Genomic DNA, 11952 nt, shown 5'->3' with positions numbered 1-11952 from the left:
AAACCGTGGGGAGAGATTATACCGAACCAAGTCTGATTTTAATATGAAGAAAATATCATTTAAAGAGTTAAATCATCACACTATGAATCTGTGCTGTTGGTGGCGATTATGAAAAAAAAAAGTGATGTTACTAATTTATGTAATGATTTATGATGACTATTTGAGTTAGCTTTTTATGTTTGGGTTCTGTGTGTGCGTGCCAGAGAAAGGGATGTGTGTGTGTGTGTGTGTGTGTGTGTGTGTGTGTGTGTGTATGCGTGTTCAGGACACGCGTATGGACTGGGAATAGGAGACTGGTGGGGTGGGGAGTAGACAGAGTAAGGGAATATATTAATAAAAAAAAGACATGTATTCCCTAACAGGTGCTGTTACAGATTTACAATTTAGCCTTTTTTTCTTCTATCATTCTCAGAAATGTGATGAGAAGGAGAGACTATCGGAGAGCCCGTTGCAGGAATGCAATGGCCGTTGCACTGCAAACCATCCACGGCGGTGGTGGTAAAGGGATGGAGTGTTTTGTCGTCTAAAATGTAAATGCAATCCTATAACATTTCTCGTCTTTAAATGTCCTTTTTTTTTAAATTTTTTTTATGCTAAGTATGATTAATAGCGACCCGCGTAAGCATGCCGACTCCGCGCACAGGACCGGTCCTCTGCGGTGCTGCGTGCGAGATGTCCGAAGTTGTTTCTTTGCCTTTTTCGTTGTCTTAATATTGAAAGAAAAAAAAAAGAAAAGAAAAAGAAAAGAAAGCTGAATAGTTACACCAAAGCAGTGGTTTCAAACCTAATGCGACGGTGCGTCGATGCCATGAGATCTTCAGAAGACGCTGTCGTGTCGTCGCGGCGACGGGTGGAGAGGGAGAACCGTCCCTCGGAAGAAAAGCGTCGCCGCGAGCCGCCTGGTGCGGAGCCTCGGTCCCCGGCGCTCCCCTCATCGCCCTTATTGCTCTTGGGTTTGGGACCACTGCACCGAATAACCTCCACTCATGTGATTGTGCGTCGCCTCTTTCCTGCGAGTTGAGAGTGGTGGTGCGTGTGTGTGTGACCGTGGAGCAGACCTGAGAACTGAGGCTTCGCCCGGAGGCTGCTGAGAGCCGCTCGCACGCTCTCTGTTGCTTAACGCGGACGACCAGGCTTTTGTATTAAAAGAAGAAAATAAAATATTAATTTCAACAAAGGTCGGTGTTTTATGCTTTTTGTTTTTCTTCTGAAACCTTTTCTTATTTTATTTATTTTTTTTGACTACAGGCCTTCTCACCTTCACTCAATATTATCCCGCGCAGTCATTTGGGGAAAGCACAACACGGACCTAAGTTCACAGCGCTATAATATTCAACAGCTCTTGTCTAATCTAAGCTTTGATAATAAGTTGCAAGCAGTTGGGAGGAGAGGAGGGGCAGAGGATGGAAAGCCCCAAGTTAACCAAAACATAGTTAGAACATACCTGGCTTGGGATATATAATATCTATATGTAGTTAAATTAAAACGACTTCATTACCGAATGTTATTCATAAAAGATAATATGATAAGTTAATACTATATCCAGGTGCTACAGCAGTAGAGGTTGACGGAACAGTATTAAGTCAAAAGAACCACATTTAAAATTGAAATATACAGTATATACACATCTATAAACAGAAGGACACAGGTGGAGATTCATTATGGTGTTCTATTCTATTATATCATATTATATTGTATTATATATGATATCAATAATATTAAATTATATTCCATACAGTATTCCGTGACATTCTCTACCTAGTGTCCATCACTGGGATCACACTTACGCTCAAACTCAAATATTCAAATTCTCAAATTCTAGTGACCACTAGATGGCAACATAGACTCACCTGAAGCCCTTGTTTCTCAGCTGCTCTGCCTCGATCTGCGACCACATAGTTCAATCCGACACGCATTACGGTCTCTTTATTTTTGTGCAGAAGTCAGAAGTGCAGAAATCACCTGGGAGTGGGGCCAAAGCTCCACCCCAGATCACACACGATGGAATAGCACCCGACGGTTCTTCTCTCCCGGTTTGTCTTCCATCGTAGAGCAGGCCTGTTGAGTCCTTAAATGATCTGCATCAATACGCTGCATTAACCCTGCAAGAAGCCGATACTGTAAATGATGTGTCCTGGGTTGCCTGATTTAAAAAACGAAACAAAAAAAACAAACGCGTGGGGTTTCTCGTGGTGCGATGTCGACAAGATGTCCTTTCCCTTCTCAATATTAAAGAGGTGGACGAAGGAGGAGAGAATGGCCTGCGCGGTAAAATACACACCCCTAGAACATGCCAACATGCATGTCCTTATCTTCAATGTGAGTCATGTTCTTTAATGCTGCATGCATATGAGGCTGTGTGTGCGTGTGCGTGTGTGCGTGCGTGCACTGTGTTTGTGCACTATTGCACCACCTTGCATCAGGCCCACTCTGCTGGTCCTATACCTTCATATCCCCACACTGTGGCATATTACCACAGAAACTATTTACAGTACACGCATTTGTCCAGATCCTCAAGGGGGGTGAGACGTACGAGGCTACTTTTATCAACGCCGATCACATTCAGAACTATTTTTGACGCAGTGATTATCAGCCGAGAGTTGCCCCTTGAGTCAGCCGAGTTTTGTTGACGGCAATGTTCGAAAGCGTGGCATTGCGGTCGTTACCTGGCAACCCTTGACTCTCTTGAAGCGCCGCTCCGCAGCCTAAAGAGACGACGTGTACTGCTTGAATATGTGTACGTGCTTGATTTAATTAAGAAAAACATTCAGAGTTTAACTCCAGGGCGACGAAAGCAATTCAAGGGGGTTGAGCGTAGAGACCCCAGACCCCCTGGTGCTCCGCTTGGCTCCAGTCCAGTTTCTGTTACATCCACTTGCTTTTCTTTTTTTTTTAAATGCACATCCTCTCTGATTCAAAGCCTTACGTTGATATTTCATACTCAAATGGAAACATTTGTCTCTGACCGTGACCCCCCCCCCCCCCCCCCCCCCCTACGGAGAAGGGCGCTGGCGGCATCAGAGGGCGCGTTTAATAGGGCAGCGCTGCCCTTGGAACAATGAGGGACGTCGACCCAGGAACACGTCCTGCTGGTGTAAATCACGTCATGTGGAGAGAATGGCCTGGGAGAAGGGACGCTCTCGTCCCCCCCCGTCTCCATGTTTTATGGGCCCTGGCCGGAGGGTTTTTTCCTACGAGGGAGAGTTGCTAACGTGACACATCCAGGCGTGAGGTTTTTGTGGGGGTGGATGGGCGGTGACATTACTGTACGGTCATCTTCTCACAGACGTGGTACTCGTCTTGGAAACACTAGTAATACCCACGTAACACTGAATCTGATACGTGTGTCTCGCTGCCTCTCGTGTACATGTGTTGTTGCTCTGACCTTTCTCATCAGAAATTGGTCAAATTTTGTCACATCGGAAATTCCGAAACCGGCGTGTTTGGAGAAAGGAATTTCGCCGTACCTCTGGAAGTTGGCACGGAATTTGTCCCGCCTATTTAGCGGCTTCCTGCCAATGCCGCCGCATTGTTTCACGTTCCCAATAGCCGGAAAGGAGCCACTCTGAGCCGATATCGTCAGCGCGGACAACGGATCCTGTGAAAAACAAATGGAAAGAATGCAGCGCAAATGATCACTCAACAACAACAGCAGCAGAAGGTATAATAACAGGAAGAGCGGAGCTGCGCCAGGCCGGCACACATGGCTCAGCAGCAGCGACTCGCAGCTGAGTTCAGTTGTGCAGGACGACACGGGAAAGGAAAAGGAAAAATCCCAAACATTGTATTTTGCCGCCAGTCCAGGTTTTGTTGCCATTCCAGTGGAATGTTGCCACGGCACAGCACCCCACAACGGACCAGTCTAGCAGTCTGGAAGCACTGCACCAGCGCCTGGAAAGAATGCTCCCTCTCTCTGTCTCTCTCTCTCCGTCTCTCTCTCTCTCGCTCTCTGTCTCTCTCTCTCTCTCTCTCTCTCTGTCTCTCTCTAACCTTCTCGGTGCTATGCCATCATTAGTGCCCCGCTCAGCCTCCACTCCCTATTAAAATGGGACTATTCATAAAACCGACTCCACTTGTGATTGCTCTCCCCGTTTCTGCTGTGGACTCCACAGGGCGACGGCGCTGAGAGCGAGGGAGTGAGGGAGGAAAAGAGGAAAAGAGGAAAAGAGGAGAAGAGCCTGCGGCGAAAAAGCTGAGCTGCATGTTCATTCACTCCCAGAACGGGGAGGAAGCCGCGGTCTATCCATTTAGTTCTCTAGTCTTCTAGATCCATCCATCACCCTTCCATTCACCATCCTTCCGTCCGTCCATCCATCCATCCATCCATCCATCCATCCATCCATCCATCCATGCGCCCATGCATCCATCCATCCATCATCCATGCATCCACCCACTCATCCATCTATCTATCTATCCATTTATCTATCTATCTATCCATCCATCTATCTATCCATCTATCTATCCATCTATCTATCCATCTATCTATCTATCTATCTATCCATCTATCTATCCATCTATCTATCCATCTATCTATCTATCCATCTATCTATCTATCTATCTATCCATCTATCCATCCATCTATCTATCCATCTATCTATCCATCTATCTATCCATCTATCTATCTATCCATCTATCTATCTATCTATCTATCCATCTATCTATCCATCTATCTATCTGTCCATCTATCTATCCATCTATCTATCTATCTATCTATCTATCTATCTATCTATCTATCTATCTATCTATCTATCTATCTATCTATCTATCTATCTATCTATCTATCTATCTATCTATCTATCTATCTATCTATCTATCTATCTATCTATCTTTCTGTCTGTCTGTCTGTCTGTCTGTCTGTCTGTCTACCCTACCCTGCCTATCTACTCATCCATCCATCTATTTTCTCAACATAATTCCATACACGTAACTATTCTTCCAGCTTATAAATATATCCAGGTGCTTACATTCACATTCAGTGTATGTGCTTCTGTCTGATGCCTTTGTCTGATGTCTCATTCATATTTTAAGGACGCCTTGGGTTCGGAACCACATGTTATAGAAGAGACGAGGAATGCCTTTCCCCAAAAATCCAGCGCAACATGTCCCCGTTGAAAAGTCACGAAAAAACCAAGCGGTTTTATCTACAGTATGTGCATATTTTCCATGGCTGCACTTCCCAGTTGTTTATGACTTTCCAGGGTTGGTGTTATTTCATTCAAGCCCAAGAATCAAATGGAACCGTAGTAAACGATCCAAATATACACGCCGTGGAGCCGGGATGGCACGGGCAGAAGAACAAGACAATAAATGGGAAACTAAACAACGCCGAAGTGCGAGCGCTCCCAGTGGAACCGGCCCTGCAGCTGTGTGGAGTGCGGAGCGTCTGGCTCCCCCCCCCCCGGGTCCCCGGGGACACGTTTGTATTCACTTATTCTCCAGTCGCCTCAGGATTTTTCGAAGACGCCGTGCGGGTTCGACGGGTTTTTATTTTTTAACGTCTCGCTGTTGTCGTCCGTGGGCCCTGGATCTGGCGCCGGCCGTGTGCCAACGAGGAGAAACGCGCTTTTTTTTTTCCGTATGTTATCCCACCGAGACGAGAATTTAAGAGGGATTTAATTCCTGTGTAATCTCTTTAATTTTTTTTAATGGCTTTTTGAGGAGGGTTTTGATTCAAAGTAAATAGGAAATTCCTTCTTGAAACACAGGTTTGTTGTTGTTTTTTTTCTGACATCATGCGGTTTGGTGAACGTTCATAATGATCCTTTTTCCTTATAATCCTAAATGCGCGCAGGGTGGGTGATGTTGAACCAAGCCCACCGCGGCGTGGCTCGGGACAGATGTTCATGGCTTGATTTCCCCTGTGGGTTTGTGCTGTTAAACTAATGCTTTTAATAATATTAACATTATTACGCATACACTTAAAGTTTTAGTTGGGCTGCTGTTTTGCTCTCAGCCTCAGTGTCAGCCTCGCACAGGGAGTCATGGAAACCGACCGATCACAAATCCTATTCCTGGATGTGCAGGGTTTTTTTGGGGGGGTTTTTTAACCTCCCTTTATTTCTTCTCTCCATCCCGTGTTGGACCATTTTAGAGAGGACATTAAATATCAAAGGAGTTCATGATAATCATTTTGTTATTTCCCGTGTCCAATTTGAGAAAACGTAACTCCGGTCCAACTCAAACTAGCGCATCCCTAGAGAGCCCCATTAGATTTTAATCAGATTTATTTTAACCTAATTTACCGTAAATGACGGCTGATTCAGCAGGAAAACTTTCAGTTGTCTGTCTGTGTGTGTGTGTGTGTGTTTGATGGTGAAAATCCCCCCCCCCCCCCCCAAAAAAAGGCCCAAACTTTGCAGGCAACAGCCTCAGCAGCTCCATGATGGAGGCAGATGTGTTCTGTAAGTCTCATATCTCCTCCCGACCTTCCTATCTGCTTTGTTCCGCAGCACGTGACAACCGTGTGTTGTCATCTTGTTATAAATTGCTCGGCTCCTTTAGATGCCGTTCCAGCAGAAATCTCGCCGAAACGCCTCCCGATCTGGCAACCCCACGGCCCCTGTTTAGACCAGAGGGAGAGAGAGTGGGAATGGGGGGGGGGTGTTTGGGGGATGGGGATTTCTGACATGTCTGTTTGTGAAATCTGGGAAAGGAAGTGGGATCACTTCCTCCCCCTGTTCCCCCGATGGACAATTAGCTGAATCATGTGAAAGTCCCCAAATACAGCAGTTCACTGCTCAGACTAATTATTACCATCCTCTTATTTTGGAACGGTGGTAATAAAGGCGCTCCCCACCAGATGCCGGGCTTCTCTCCTCTTCTCCTCTCTCTCTCTCCCTCTCTTTTCCTTTCAGTAGCAGCTCCGTCGTATCTCGATGACCTCACTTCCTGTGCCAAAGGGGGTTCCACGAGTCTTACCTGTAAAAACAGTGTTTGGCTTCATCCTACACACGGGTAAGAGTTTCCACACGCGACCCCCCTCCCTCGCTCCCTCGTCCCTCCCTCCTCTACATTTCTGGTGTCATGGAAACATGTATGCACCGAGCTCAAGCTGTTTGCCTTTTTGGCACGAGACGGGAGCGCTTTCCGTTCGTGGAATCATCCGGATGGGCGTGGGGGTTTGCTTTGGAAATCTGTTTCAAACAGTAATAAAAAACAAAAACAGAAAAAAAAAGGCTTGCATGCACCTTCGAGGACGACGATCATCTGCGGTCGCCGTCCAGTCGCACGGTTGATTCGCTTTTTTTGAAATTGATTTCCGTGGCGTCCAGTGAGGTGGTCATGAGGTCAACGAACCTCTTGTTTGTCGCCGCTGGTGGGGGGGGGTTCGCTGCTTGAGAGGTGATAATCCCACCTACGTGAGTGGATTTGTGGGCGGGTTGTGGTGTAGAATAGACGTCTAAATACGTCGCAAATAAATAAAAGACAACCTGAAGACGACCCAACACCAACATGAACATGATACGAAGGCAAAGGAGGTTTGTATACACCCAGTGGCCATGTGTTCCCGGACTCCCCCAGTGTCCCGGTCTCACATTACCACTGGTCAGGGACGGGTGGGGGTGGGGGTGAGGGGGGGGGGGGGGGGGGGGGGGTGAGGGGGGGTTGGGCGGTGGGGCGGTGAGGGGGGTGGGGGACGGGGGGGTGCAGGCGTAGCATGAGTTCAACAGGTGATGGGTCTGATGGAGGGGGGTTGTCATAACACTCCGCTGCACCCAAATTAATTACACGTTAGCGATGACCTCACGGAATTATTTACGGCTTCTCTCTCTCTCTCTCTCTCTCTCTCTCTCTCTATTTCTATTTCTCATCTTCTCTCTCTCTCTCCCTCCCTCTCTCTCTCTCTCTCTAGGGGGAGGGTAAGGGGATCCCCTCAGAGAGAGGGCACGTGACAAAAAATTATCTCTGAGAATCTCTCGCTCAACAATGAATAATTGGGAACATCCCTCTCGCCGACTTTCATAGCGATAATAGAATTGAAGGTGACATCATCCATCATTTCATCTTTTTTTTTTTTTTTTTACGGGCCCTGCCTTTGATATGCGAGGCAAAGAAAATATGGAACCCCCCCCCCCTCCCCCCCCTCGCGAACGAGAGGTTTAACTTTGGATGGTGAGTCATATCAGGCCGACCGCCAGTTACAGTTACGTGTCGGCCCCCCGAAAAAAAGAGTTCTGACAACTCCCCTCCTTTGAAAGGCAGAGTTTCCGAAGCAGCGCAGCCGGGGCCCAAATTCAAGAGTGATGTCAGAGTGAAGAGTCAAGAGTGAACATCGGGGATGCCGTCAACGCCAGCCCGGCGGGGGCCGCTCCCGGCCCCGTGGAGGTTCTGAACCGGAGGCTCTTCCTCTTCTTCTTCTTCTTCTTCTTCTTCTCGGGAGAAGGGCACGATGTCCCGCGACAACACACGTCAGGACTCCGCTGACAGCATTCCGAGGAGCGCAGCTGTTCCCGAGGCTCTTCTCGGGCCCCCCGGTTTTAACATGCCGCTCCGTGTTTCCATTCGTTCACCCTCTGCCTGTCGTTAGTTTGTTCTAGAGATTTGCAGATTAGTCGCGAGATTTAGGGGGTGAAAGGGGGCTAAATGATCTCCGTGTTCCCGCTCTGATGACCAGAAACGTCGGAAGGGAAACGTTCCGGGTTCGGCGTTCCCGTGCGACCTGCGTTGACTTCTCTAGATTTCTCTCCCGATTTTGAGAGACGACACAATTCGCTGGGATTTGGGAATCAAACGGGATCGATGGGGCGTCGCCGGAATCGCCTTCCGAGGAGCCCGTTTAGGTTTCCAAGTGGGTTTTGTACGACAACCATGTCGGACAGCGATCTCGGGAGCTGATAAAAAAAAATAAATCATTTTCATTGTAACCCGAGACGTCCACCCGGGGGATTAAACTCTCAGGAGGAGAGAGATGAGGAATTCAGGGGAAAGCCATAAATTCTGTTGGAAGTAACGTGAACCGGGGGGGGGGGGGGGCCAAACGGCTCGGGTTAATCATTAGGAAAAAGACGACGATCCGCTCCCAGTTCACCCGCTGCTTGTTCCCACAGCTTCCACTTCTCGGGCGGTATTTCGGAATTCCCGGGGGGGGGGGGGGGGGGGGGGTTTGGGGGTTGTTTTGTCAGGCGTCCGTGTTGAATCCTCGCTGTCCGGCGCGGGAGCCGGCCGCGAAACCGGGGGCCCACGGCGGCCGCCACTTCCTGCACCGGCCCCCGAATCGCTTTGAGGCTCCGCTCGTTTAGCGCCACACAAGAGGAATTCGGATCTGTGGGAAGTCGGCGGGCGCTTCTGCGAGATGTTTTGGCTCTGAGAGCGGATGCACTCTCGTTACGTTCCCACCCTCCCGCCAGACGGCATGGCAGCCGTCCCACTGAGCTAATGGCTAATCCCTGTATACCTCATACTTCATACCTAGTGGAGACTTTTCCACCGGCCCGCTGCTAATGCGTCCTTTTGTATTTTTAGTTGGGAATACGCAAACTGCTATGGATAAATCATATGTCTGCAACACACACACACGCGCGCGCGCAGACACACACACGCACACACACACACACACACACACACACACGCACGCACGCGTGTCCAGTCCTGCGGATTAGAGGGGGCTCTGCCGTTTCTCTCTTTAACCTCTTCTTCCCCCGACCCTGGGGGCCCCTTCACGGCATGCTGATCCCTTCATTAGGCCCCTTACAGAGTGTGTCTCCACACCCGTGGGTGGAGCAGTTCGTCCCCCTGTTCTTCCTAATGACAGCCCCCGCCGCATCTCCCTCGCTGCCTCTCGAGAAAACTCCCTCACGAGAAGCCGACAGGTGAATCAACTCTCTCTTTGTTGAACCACCCCGGAGGACGACCCCCTCCCTCCACCCCCCCCCCAAAAAAGCTGCATTCTTACTGATTAGAGGCTTGGCGGAATGGAACAAGCCATGAATCAGTAAAGGTGTCTTTGTCACGTTCATTATCTCAACGTTTTCCTTGTATCTCAACGGTCATGGAGACCATCCTCTGGGTAGAGAGATCCACTGTGATGGCTCTCAGCAGGTAAGCACTTTGTGTTGAGGGTGTTTGGAGACGCTGTTGTGAGCCGCGCAGCGTCCAGCGTCCAGCGTTCACCAGAGCTGCCTTAGCAAATCGGGCGAATGAAATGAATGGGATGATGTGGTTGCGAGCGTTGGAATGAGGGAGGGGATGGAAGGAGGAAACAGGAGGGAGCTGGAGCACTGATTTATGGTGGTGGAACCCCTGGTAACCCTTTGTTTTTCGAACCCGGGGTCTTTAAATCACTGTGGATGTAAGGGCGTGTCCACTATTAGAGGAATAAAGGAAGTTAGGCCTCAACGGCGTGATGATACGGCCTCCCTACACCACGGGCCCCCGGCATGGGAGCTCCCGCCCGGGGACCGCGGGAATCTCCAGTTGCTGGGCGTGGAGGCCCGCCCCCTCTTCTTTTTAGCGGAGCGCTGGGCGTGGTTGTCACTTGACATCATCACGTCCACTCAAAAACTCAGAGCGCTCGCCTACGAGACGGCACCGCTGAGCGCCTTGGTAAAAGTTTGGGCGCTTTCATTTGAACACGAGCGACAGCTTCTAAGCGATGGGAGACACCTGCGCTCGGGAATCTCCACCAAACCAATTTGACCCAGCTATTGAAAAATAAATGAATTCCCCGACCCGTTTTTCCCTAGAAATTACAGAAGCAACCACGTGCGTTGACGTGGATTGCTGTATCTTTAAGTGTATGACTGTGACAATGATGCTGCATCATTTAATTCGAAAAAAAATCTATAATATACAGTATACGCATCATTTTCTATTCATATTTTCTATTGTTATTATTTATATTCGCTGCCCACCCAGACTGAGAGCTCACGGCACATTACTGCTTGCTTGGTTGCTGACGGGGAGAGGATGTTTTTTTTCGGCTACCAATATAATATATATATATGTAATAATATATATGAATATTCGGCAGCGGCTGTCGAAGAAGACACGTTCCCGCGGGCGTGTAGATGATGACAGATGAAATTTAGAAACCCTTAAAATGTCAACGGGGTTTGTGTGTCATTGTCAGAAATAAAATTGCACCTCAGCATCCTGGATACTGGAAGGAATACGCCCAACATTGTTCTATATGTCGCAAAACTCCAAGGATGTTGCGTAATACAATACAAGCAAACTACTATTGCCTCATAATACAGAGATATTTAAATTATCTTCGTGAACTCTGCAATTCGTTCATTTAACTCACAGGATGCTTTAGTAATATAATTTTATTCCGGTGGCTCTGACAAAAAGGCAGGCGGCTGAACTGGAGGTGGCAGAGTTGAGGATGTTGAGATTTTCATTGGGAGTGACAAGGATGGACAGGATTAAGAATGAGTACATTAGAGGGACAGCTCAGGTTGGACAGTTTGGTGGAAAAGTAAGAGAGGCCAGATTAAGATGGTTTGGACACGTGTGTAGGAGAGATGAGAGTTACGTTGGGGGAAGGATGCTGAGGATGAAGCTGCCAGGCAAGAGGAAAAGAGGAAGGCCAAAGAGAAGGTTTATGGATGTGGTGAGGGAGGACATGCAGGCGGTTGGTGTAAGGGAGGAAGATGCGCAGAACAGAAGGTATTGGAGGCAGATGATCCGAAGAAGAAGAAGATGATATTCCCAAATTATAAGGCATGGAAGCCATTAATAATTACTGATTTAAATAATTAATGATTCAATGTTGTTTTATATGACGTCACAAATTGACTGTGTCGTCTGACCTATTGATCAAAACACTGGTCTTTCTGCCTGGCCTTCATCACACACGTTAAACACACACCATCGCACACTGGTGAGTGCGACTCATCAGTCCCTCTCCACTTATAGGCGTCTGTTTTCTGCTGAGCCACAGACGTACGCGCTAATACAGTGGAAATGAGTAGGAGAAGAGTCACAGACTAGGGGGGGAAAGAAAAATTT

Source organism: Zeus faber (assembly GCF_960531495.2).
Source record: "Zeus faber genome assembly, chromosome: 15".
Classification (NCBI taxonomy): Eukaryota; Metazoa; Chordata; class Actinopteri; order Zeiformes; family Zeidae; genus Zeus; species Zeus faber.
Note: the sequence above shows the minus strand (reverse complement) of the source record.